Here is an 11,645-nt window from a genome sequence, read left to right on the forward strand (position 1 = left end):
GCACACAACCACAGCGACGGCGCGAGGTGGGCCCCCGTTTCTCCACTGTCGTGACGTCATCGTGTCACGTGGTGTGACGTCATGTATCACGTGATTTGGAGGCGCACAACCACAGCGACGGCGCGAGGTGGGCCCCCATTTCTCCAGTGTCGTGACGTCATCGTGTCACGTGGTGTGACGTCATGTATCACGTGATTTGGAGGCGCATAACCACGGTGAAGGGCTGAAGTGGTAGCTAAAGTAGTATGCTTCTCATAAAAACTGAAGGAAAAGAATGTTGCCGGCAGCCGCAATTGCTATCTGGTATCTTAAGCACCCGGGATGCAGCCGGCGGATTTGAAAGGAAAAGGGAGAGATAGCGAGGGGAAGTATAGAGGGGAGCAATAGCAAGAAAGGACAGGGGAGAGCTTTGTAGACCATTTACAAAATACAAAAAGTAAACAAGTTCGCGCCGCTCGCGCGCCATGTCCAGGCTCTGTCCGAAAATATGCGCGCGCGAGCAGCCACTGCGCACAATCATTTACAGAACATACAATAAACCGTATAACATGAAATAAACCAATCCGAGTTGCAAATAAAAAATTCTTGCTATACTACCTGTCACCCTGAACACTGGAAGGTGGTCACTCCTCGCGCCAATTATAGCATGGAAAAACTGTAACACATCCTGTCTGGTTTCCTTAATGAGCTAAATGATAATGGACTTGATTTACGTTGCACTACGGTTCACGAGCTACACCACTTTGTTTGCCATGAATGTAAATAGCTTTTTGTTTCGACGTTTTGTCCAGCCACAAACAATACATTTGCAGTGTGTGTGTTTCACGGGTACCTTTGTATCGCCTTGTAGAGGAGACCGTGGGCTGTTTTCAATCTGTTTTGCAGCTTTTAACCACGGCCCCCTCTATCTTTTTGATTGCAATATATATATATATATATATATATATATAGAGAGAGAGAGAGAGAGAGAGAGGCGCTCAAGTAGCGTCCTGTCTGGAACTAATCGTCTGGAACATTATATATATATATATATATATATATATATATATATATATATATATATATATATATGTGTGTGTGTTGCGAAAGAATGGAGTACGTGACTGCTTACGTATATAGCGAAGTATACGCTTCGTTAAAGGAAACATATTTATTCTACTCGACGTTTCGATTGGAAGACCGATCTTCTTCAGGAGTGATTTTACATTGTTAATGCATCCCCTTTTATAGGGGTGCATTAACGATGTAAAATCACTCCTGAAGAAGATCGGTTTTCCGATCGAAACGTCCAGTAGAATAAATATGTTTCCTTTAACGAAGCGTATACTTCGCTATATATATATATATATATATATATATATATATATATATATATATATATATATATATATATATATATATATATATATATATATATATATATAGGTTGCGAAAGCACGGAGTACTTGACTGCTTACAAGAGTATATAGCGAAGTATACGCTTCGTTAAAGGAAACATTTAAGAGGGAGAGAAAGAGAGCGCTAAAATAGCGTCCTGTCTCGCACACATGGAGCGTCCGTGTCACGCGTGTGACGGCAAAATGTAATGAATGAATTCTTCAGCTAACTCTTTATGCACATGTCAAGAAGTCACTGTAAGCACAGGCAGCTGTCCCTGGTAGCGGGGGGGATAGCATGCACGCTTAGGCATGTATTTCATCCTTGTCTCTCGCCACTTAAACTATTCGCTGAGGTGGCACGTTAAATAACCTTCTGCATCAAAGCTGAAGACAATATCACCATAGGAAAATATCGACGCAAAAAGTGGCGGGGCGCAGATATGTCAACTAAAGCGTGCCAGTACTACAATCATTTGTTCACCTGCCGTTATGATGTCATATTCTTCCAAATTCCACATACTAAGGAACGCACTATAGCCCGATTCCATCAAAATCACGACCAGAACCACAGGAGCCTATGGCTTGCCGAGGTATCCGAACAATCTTTCTTGGATCTCGCCACAGCGCTCAGCAACAGCTTGACTTGGCCAGACCCTGCATCGGCTCTACCCTTACCTCGTCCAAAACCGAGACAAATCGACACGATAACTAGGAAGCAGCTCACCCTTCATGTCCCGATCATGACGCGCCCGGCTATGGCGCGAACACATGAGGCCATAAAAAAGCCTGCGCCTTCGCTCGGTGAATACAAACCTACTGTCAGCAAGGAATGAAGCACGAGCAAGACAACTGAGTCACGACCAGCAAAACAAGAAGCTCTTAGCCAGAGGGAGCTCAGTGTTAGCTGAGATTATTTTAACTTCAATGGCGCTAAGACACCTCGTCACAAGTGTTAATCAACCTTACTTATATTTTCATTCCAGGATATAATACATTGGTGTTCTTTGTTGCCACCGCGATTTTCTTCGAGTTTCATTCGTTGGTAATAGTACGTTCTTAGCAAACCAAGCAGATTGTTTTCTTTGAAACTGGACCTACTCGTCATCGATCATGGTGGAAGACAATCCAGGTTCTTCTATCTTTTCTATTCACATGCATCGTCGTATGATTGCTTTTATCAGTACTTTCAATCGCGATCGGTCATCGACCCGAGGCAATGCTAAACAGAAGGCGGGGAGAGCTCGTGCTAGACACGTTAGTGCGAAATTTATTCGTTCGACTTCTAGCTTGCCATATGCGCCTTGCGCCTTATAACAAGGTACACTAGTTTATGCGCTTTCCACAGAGCATGACACTCATTGGCCGAGCGTTGAGTTTCTGAGCAATCTAACATGCCCACAATCAGAAAAATATAATTCATCTAGCTGATGGTGATGATGAAGGCTTGCTGGTACAGGGAGGTATGATTGAACCGACTCTTAAGGGGCCGGCCCTCACAAACACTAGTTGGAGTTCCTAGTACGAGACCCCAGTGGCATCGACCGCTGCCTGGGCGCGCTCAACCACGGCCTTTTGGGCCTGTAGGCTAAAGCAGCCGAGCAGGGTAGCCCAGTCCACCCGGGATGGGTTGGGGTGAGTGGCGATAGCAGGGTTGGAGGGGCAGGCTCACAGCATGTGTTAGATGTCCGAGGACTTCTGCGCACAGGGCGGACAGCTGTCCAATGGTAGAATTCGAGTTCCTGATCGTCGAGGTCGGAAGGAAATGCGGGTGAGAGAGCGTGCAGGCGGCGTCAGCTGCCTTCATTTCCCTCAAGGCCCATGTGAGCAGGAGCCTAACCGATACGCCGGTGAGCGGGGTCCCCGGTGTAGACGCTGTTTTGGAGAAGGCGATAGGCTAGGTATGGTACCCAGCCCTGCTCGGCGTTCAAACGGGCCCCTCGGGAGCCGGAAATAATTGTTTTGGAAGTGGGACGACATGCTGCCGACGCAATGGCGACCTCCTCCGCGTGTGTTATGTCATGGGCTCAGAAAGTAAACTCTTCACTGTTTTGGAATGGTGGACGACAGCGGACGTGTACCGTTCCCCAAGGGTGGGGGGGATCCACGCAGAATACGCCGGATTTCGATCCATAGTGGCCAGCCAGTGCTTCCGCCCGCGCAAGGCACCGGTGATTATGGTCCTCACTGGTCATATTCGAACACGGGCAGGCCCATTATGTACGTTTTCATACAGAATTTGTTGAGTACTTCTTGTGCATTCGTGTCTTTTTTTTCTCTAGATTATGCTTCATTGTTCAGTAAACACACACGCAGGCATGTTCGATACGTTGTTTGACGTGTAACGAATGGCTGATATCTTGACTTCGGCGCAACACCAATTTTCAGTGAAACAACTGGAAAATGATGAACACCCTGCAAAGAATATACGAGTGAGGATACCAAAAACCATTAGATAAGAGCCGTTACCCCAACAGCTCGTACAAGCTCTCTCCTAGTGCTCTCAGCTGACGTTAGCGCTCTGTTGTCAAAAGAAACGCAGAAAATGTGCTTACCACTGTCCGGTTTTGGCCGCGCAGTGCTGGTTGTAGTGGTGGTCGTCGTTGTTGTAGCGGTCGTCGTTGTAGCCCTCGTTGTTGTAGCGGCGGGCTTACGGGACGTAACTGCGAACGCCCCAAACAACCAGTCAGGTAGTTCAGTTCAGAGTGTTGACGTTGCATGGCTCCTTTTTTGGACGCAGCAAAATGCTTATTCGATAGGTTTACGAGGAGAAATAGCAATCCAGCGCTGCATGAGAGATGCTTCATTGCAGTCATCGTGTGCGTTAGTCATTCACATGTTCTGACGATGCGCTATGACATTCGCCAAGCGATATCTCACCAAAAGCCCACATCCGGGGCGGTATTCTAGCCAAACGCCGCATTGCCTGCCGGTGGTTCTGACCGAGACCCTTAGAAAGAGCAATCAGTAGGGTTGAAGCAAGCATCGAGACTGGCGTACGCTGTTGACCATGCAATCTCGCGTACTGAGTGTGTGCCGACTGAAGGGTTAACATGAGCACCGCTGTTGGCGGCGACAGCAATAAGGCTGCAGACACTTGAGAACACCGAATGGAAGAGAAGACGATGTAATTAAGCAAAAAAAAAGCGGAAACACTGGCTAATCCCCCGGCACACTTTTTTCAGTCGGTAAAGGATATTGTATCGCGCCCATCTTCGTCGACAGCGCCGAGATATTGTAGTAGGCGAAATAGAGGCCCACATGACAGGCTCGCATGAACGCACTCTACAATTTCATAGCTGGCACTGTGGCAGGTAGCGATCCCATTGCAACTGCCAGTCATTTGTTTCACCGATAAACTTAGAATGAATTATTTTCTCAATCAAAATAAAGGCACACGCATGCTAAGCAACAGTTGGTATGAGGGAGATTTTTCGGCTCAGAGAGAGTTTCAATGGTGAACGAGCTCCCAGAGCTTGGAAACGGCAGCCCAAAATTTTTATTCATGTATTGCTTTGAAATACATTACAGGCGGGGGGGGGGGGGGGGGGGGGGGGGGGGGGGGGCATCACATTTTGAACACTTTCCTACAGGATAGGCCGTACAGTATGAAAAGAAAAATGAAATATATAGTAAAATTAGATGAATACATGAAAATAGAGCGAAGTAATAAACCTAACAACAGGGAAATAAGAAGAACAGATACCCAGTGAATGTTAAAGCACAACAACAAAATGGTATGAATGCTCGTAGCTCATGTTAGCAGCGCGTTATCAAACGTCATGATAGTGTGCAATTTATCTGTTTTCCGTAGCTAATTTCTGAGCTACACAATAAGAATGCAACCATTCCTATATCAGCTCTGCATTGAGCGCGCCCATGTCATCAATAGGCAACGAATCAGTCATGCCCTTCCCCTTACGGCCACTATGCAGATAACTAGTGTGATTCTTAGTGTGCCTGGCAACGTGCCTATCTGCTCACGTCTGTAAAGTTGAGTTTCAGTTAATTTACCCAGGAAAAATGACCCGTGCGAGAATGTTAGTGACGCGTCGGTACATGTCGGTGACCATGGAAAGAAACGCAGAGGGACGAAACGCAACAGGAACGCTAATGAACAATTCAAGGTTCACCTTCTGGTGACGTAGGCTTGGCGTCCTGCGGTGTAGTCATCGTGGGCTGTTCTTCCCGGACCATAATTTCAACGATCACGGGAGGCCCCGTCATCTGAGTTGGTCCGCTGTCGCCCGTCCCAGAGTCACCGAAGTCAGGCACGTACTCATTCCCAGTGCTGTAGCCACCTGCGCCATCGTGTGACGCTTTTGATCACTATCTCGTCGGAAGTATAGGGAGGCTATAGGACGACGAAGCTGGCGGTATATTGACCGGATTCAGCAGAACTGCAATGTTTCGTGGCAGCTTGACTTAGGTGACTTTTTTATAAGCCTTATATCTTAACCACATAGCTCCTTGATGAAAGTTGAATGTCCTAGAAAGCACTTTTTTTCCTTAGTGACGCGTAAGCATTTTTCGGAAACTGTCACTTGTGCAACGACTGTTGAATTAAGTATGGAACCTAATACCCGCGGCGGCGCGTAGCAAGTGCTTTAAGCACGATAGTTGATCACCTGCATTTCAGTAAGCTGGCTGATTTTGCCACTCCAACGTGGTTTTTTTCTTTCTGTTTTGATGAGAAAATTGAAAATATCAACAATAGGCGTGTTCTGATTCACTTACTCTAAACATTGATATTTTTTTGGTGCTCACCCGAGAAGTCTTATTTGAACCTCACTTTTGACGGTGACCCATGCTGCAGCCATTACAGTTTATGCTATCCTTTGAATATATGAAGATATTCACAAAAGGTGTAATCAACAACCTCGATGAAGAGTGACAAATGTGCAAGGAGCAAATTAGAAAAGATGCGTTTCTCTCTCAACTAGGGTGATCGGGTGCTCCAGCCTCGGTCGAGTTGAAAGTCGGCATGGATTTGGTACTCTGTTCGGGAGGCGTCCACATGGAATGTCTACAGGTTCTTACATGTTATTTTAGTTTCAGAAATGTTGGATTTTTTTGCCCTTTAAACCCATCTAAAAACGCCTCTCATATCCACGAGCCACCTACCAGAATGGCGTTGCGCGCCTCCGTCACAAAATTTCTTTTAGACAGTCTGTAGAGTGTCCATAGACTTTTGTCCATGAAGTCTATAGACTGTCAATAGACAGATCATAGAGAATAGCCTATAGGCAATAAAAATCTTACAGACAGCCTATAGACAATTCATAGATTTATGGCCATACACTTTTAGTACACTTTTGTCTTTACACAGCCTGTAGGCTCTCAACAGACAAAAATAAATACCTATAAGAAGGCAATAGAGTCTATAAGAAGTCTATAGATTGTCTATAGACCATTTTTATGAGAACTATCTGTATAGATATCGCAGGTAGTGGTCCTTACCGTCCATGCCGCCTGCGATTACGACAAAAATCGATGCGACCAGCCCGACGAGGCCAACGAAGAGCATGCAGAAGACGATGGCGACGACGACACTTCTCGGGCTCCTGCAGTGTTGGCGCCAATACGTGCGTGAATGTATACAGCATCACCTCCTCGAACTCCCCGTGAGAGCGCAGCTAGACTTTACTGCCCTATCCGCGTACAATTATTCTTGACCTACCACCGCAAACGTTTTTTCGCTTGCTTTCCTTCGTCACGCAGCGCCACACTAACTGGACAGCGTGCAGTGACGTCACTAATGATGTCACAGCCACGTGGCAAGAAATGCGCCATGCTTTAAGATTAGAACACACTGAAGCCGCAAGTAACAACACAGAGACGACACGTACACTGCACCACAGAAGAAGACAAAAAAAAATGGCTTGGGTTCAACGTGGCTTGAACCTAGTTATACGATCGAGAACTCTGTTAAGCATGGTCTCCACAGTATCAAATGAAATGTCACGGTCATGTACCTAGTGGTCATAGTCATATGATCACGTGATCATACTGCTATAACTTGGACCAAACCCCTGCGTCGTCACGTGTGGTTTGTCCTTACGAGGCATTGGAGGTCATTGTCTCAGAAACATCGAAATCAGAAGTTGTACCCCCAGGAGTAGAGATCTCGCTCTAATATTAATAAATAAGCTGTATTATATCCGCCACCATGAACAGCTATCGCTGAGGCTCATGTCACAGAGTGAAAAACCTTGTGAAGATTTCGCAGTGCTCTGAGAGTTTATTTGCTTGATAATGACAGCACCAAGGCAAACCAAGCAGATGGCGTCCTTGGGAACCAATACCACGTACAACTTACTCAACTTTTCAGGATGACGTTGCGGGTGGCGTCACCGGATGCATTGAATGCGTGGAAATTCAAGCTACTTGATTAAAAATGCTTTCAATGTGTGAAATGAAATAAGCCGGAAAGCACTGTAATGAGCTTAAAATTAGTCTAGAAACTCTGACCTCGTCTTTTAGGCAAATTAATAATACGACAAGTTGCTGTTGCGGTACATTTGGCCTAACAAGCACAAAAACTTCCTTCGTCTGCTAGCACCTTATGTTTAAAGAGTTTTAGCAGCCAGACAGTCAATAGTTTCCGCAGATTTGGCCCCTGCTGCGCTCTAGAAGCCGCTCTGAATCAACTAGTGTCAGTGAAGAGGGCCGATTTACAAATCACTAACAGATGGCGTTGCAAGCTGACCTCCGAAGGAATCATTAGTAAAATTCACAGTGATTCCAGCCTCCGAACTCCGAGTATGCACCCATATCATTCCAGCAAGTATTCACACTGACCGACCTGACCAACAAAAAAGAAGGAAAAAATTCGCTCTGGCTTAGCTTGGTTAAGCCCGGTAATTGCGAAAGCAATATCCGTACCTACGCCATGGTACAGCTGGTAGTGTAGCTGGTGGTGGTGCTTGTGGTCAGACTTGTGGTGATGCATCGGTTATACAATCCAATCCATTCCAATCTAATCCATTCCAATACCATCCAATTCAATCCACTCCAACCCAATCCACTCCTTTGCGCTCGTCCCGTAACCTGTCTTGTGTGTGTGTGTTTCGCGCAACTGCCATGTCTGAAGTATTCAACCAACTAGCCCGACAACACGTTCTACTTAACCACTCCTATACAATCCAATTCAATCTAATCTAATCTAATCTAATCTAATCTAACCTAATCCAATCCAGTCCAGTCCAGTCCAGTCCAGTCCATTCCAATCCAGTCCAATCCAATCTAATCCAATCTAATGCAATCAAGGTCAAATGAAAGTCAACGGTGGTCACCGGCCGCGGCACGGCAAAGGCGTGAAAGTGCAAGTAGTATTGCTTTCGCAATAAAATTGAGGGGACACTTAAACTCCGCCGTATTTGTTTCACTCGATATCGTAATTATTTCCCAGGGCTCTCGGATCCGCGGAAGTCCTCATACGCCTCCTGATGCACTAGGGAAGCAGTTAAGCGATGCGCCACTGCATTGCCACGACAGCTGCTCCAAACGGTGAGCCTTGTACGACACAGGTTGCTGTTCCCCAGCTACAAATCACTTAATTGAACTGCCACCTGTCACGGTGGGCCGTTCGCTCACTATACGAGGGCAGTTTGTGATGACGCCGCAAAGTCCTCTGACCTAAGTGGTCCAACTGCCTCCTACGTTGCTCTCTTAGCACCAACTGCCAGAGTCATGCTCGTGATTTTTCGCTGCACATCACTGCAGCTGCTGCACTTGGGACAATTAAATCGTTGTAGTGCCTAATACTATCCTTTTGCTGGAGCAACAGCGAGTTTAAGAACACGCACGTCTCACTTACCCCAATCAGTTTAACCACACTTCGGACACTCAGCTGCTGACCCGAAAGATGTGGGTTCGATCCCGGCCGCGGCGGTCGAATTTTGATGGAGGCAAAATTCTAGAGGCCCGTGTACTGTGTGATGTCAGTGCGCGTTAAAGAACCCCACGTGGTCGAAATTTCCGGAGCCCTTCACTAGGACATCCCTCATAGCCTGAGTCTCTTTGGGACGTTAAACTCCCATAAACCAAAACAAAGTTCGGACAGCCAACATTACCTAAAAAATCAGGGGGGGCGCTTTATTGACCTACAGCGCGGTGAGTCGGAAGCCTTAAGCGCGGTGGTGCTGCTTGTGTCACTGATGTGTGGTTAAGATGTTAAGCTTCGCCTCTAATAGTGGAACGCGACAGCGTCTTGCAACTGCCAGGGAGTCCACAGAACGCCATCGCCCGTTCGGCTCTACGCCTTGCTCGCCCGTAAATTGGTTTTTGAGGAAAGGAAATGTATCTGTCTCGCATATCTCGGTGGACACCTGAACCTCGCCGTAACGGGAAGGGAGGAAGATGGGAGTGAACGAAGCCACCGTATTTACTCGACGCGCCTTTGTTCATTCCAAACCATCGAGCTGGCATGGTGGAGTGATAGGTCTCGCACTCCGGAGGGCCTGGTTCGATTCTCCAACTCGACCAATTTCCTACTGGGTTGTATTTACTTATCTGGTCTGACTAGAACGGTTAATTAGGCTACTTGGTCAATTAAGCAATTAACTAACCTCAGTCCCACTTACTTGGAGCATCACTATACCATCCCTTTAATTGGTTGCACGGTTACTAGCCAAAGTACAATTGGCCCGTTTGAAATTCGCGACTGTGACGTCACGACCATTTCGACCAATTGAAAAGCGTGACATTTCTGTCGACAACTGCTGCTTACAACGAAGAGGCATTAAATGCTTCCGCCTTAACATTCGCAAAGTCTTTTGGATGCTTGTTTGGGAAAGCGAATGCTGGTACTAGGCGCCCATTCATGCACTCGAGTGGGAGCTTAGTGTTCGGGACAGTACACGTACGCAACCCCAGCAGCACAGCTAATGGGGCCAATATTGGCCACATATTGGCAAAGGCCGGTCCTACATAGGGTCTGAAAGAAACCATTCATTTCCAATATAGGACCGATTACCTGTGGTGATTAGGCAGAGGACACAGCCCGTAAACGGGCGGAGGGTGCAAAAAAAGGCTGAGGCTTAACTTGGTTAAGCCTGGAGAATGCGGAGCATCATCGTGTCGAGTAATTTGGAGGCGCACAACCACAGCGACGGCGCGAGGTGGGTCCCCGTTTCTCCACTGTCGTGACGTCATCAAGTCACGTGGTGTGACGTCATGTATCACGTGATTTGGAGGCGCACAACCACAGCGACGGCGCGAGGTGGGCCCCCGTTTCTCCACTGCCGTGACGTCATCGTGTCACGTGGTGTGACGTCGTTGTCGTGACGTAATCGTGTCACGTGGTGTGACGTCGTGTCACGTGATTTGGAGGCGCACAACCACAGCGACGGCGCGAGGTGGGCCCCCGTTTCTCCACTGTCGTGACGTCATCGTGTCACGTGGTGTGACGTCATGTATCACTTGATTTGGAGGCGCATAACCACGGTGAAGGGCTGAAGTGGTAGCTAAAGTAGTATGCTTCGCATAAAAAGAGGAACGCGCTGGGAACGCTGACCGCGAACGCGTTGCGCGACATGATTCCGCATATCCAAAGAACCAGTGTAGGTGCAGCTCATGTAGCGGCAATTGTGTGCAGGAGAAAACATGTGGCGCCAAAGTAAACGGACATTCTCGTTGCAAGGGCTAGACCTCCGGTGAGATTTTCGAGGCAGTTAAATAAAATACGGGGCGCTGACTGTACATAAACCTTGAGATAATCTGATAAGGCAGCAAAACATGGTTTCACGGCTATAGAATGCTGCCGCGCCATCAAGACTATGATGTCACCATCGTCTTAGGCCGTGCATCTCTCATTGCTATATTTCATGCCAACCATTGCCTGCAGCTTGCTGTACGCGAAGGGAAGTTCTAAGACAACTGCTCATTGTTTTGTTAGGCAAATTTATTTCTCGGCACTTTTAGAGGAATCAAGAGCACTGGTATATCCTCCGCAGTTCCGCCTCACCTGAAGGCAATTTTTTTCTTCAGAGGCAAAATTTCTACCAAAAGCCAACGCTCTCTGAAGCAAGCAGCCACAAATAAAGTGTCAGTTCGTGGCAACTGTGCAGCCTTGCTTAGTTTAGCCTTCCCTTCAGGCCGGCGAAGTTAATACAATACCAACAGTCTCTGTGTCAAAGATGGCTCTCTGCACGCGACTCTAGCTGAGTGAAAGACTGTTCACGCATTAGGTACAAGATGGATCCGGATAAGGCCCCAGTAACTGCGGGACTTATATGGGACTCATTGGAAACGTAAGTATTCCGATTT

Source organism: Amblyomma mixtum, chromosome 8 (genome assembly GCF_055824585.1).
Source record: "Amblyomma mixtum isolate Tamu chromosome 8, ASM5582458v1, whole genome shotgun sequence".
NCBI classification, from domain to species: Eukaryota; Metazoa; Arthropoda; class Arachnida; order Ixodida; family Ixodidae; genus Amblyomma; species Amblyomma mixtum.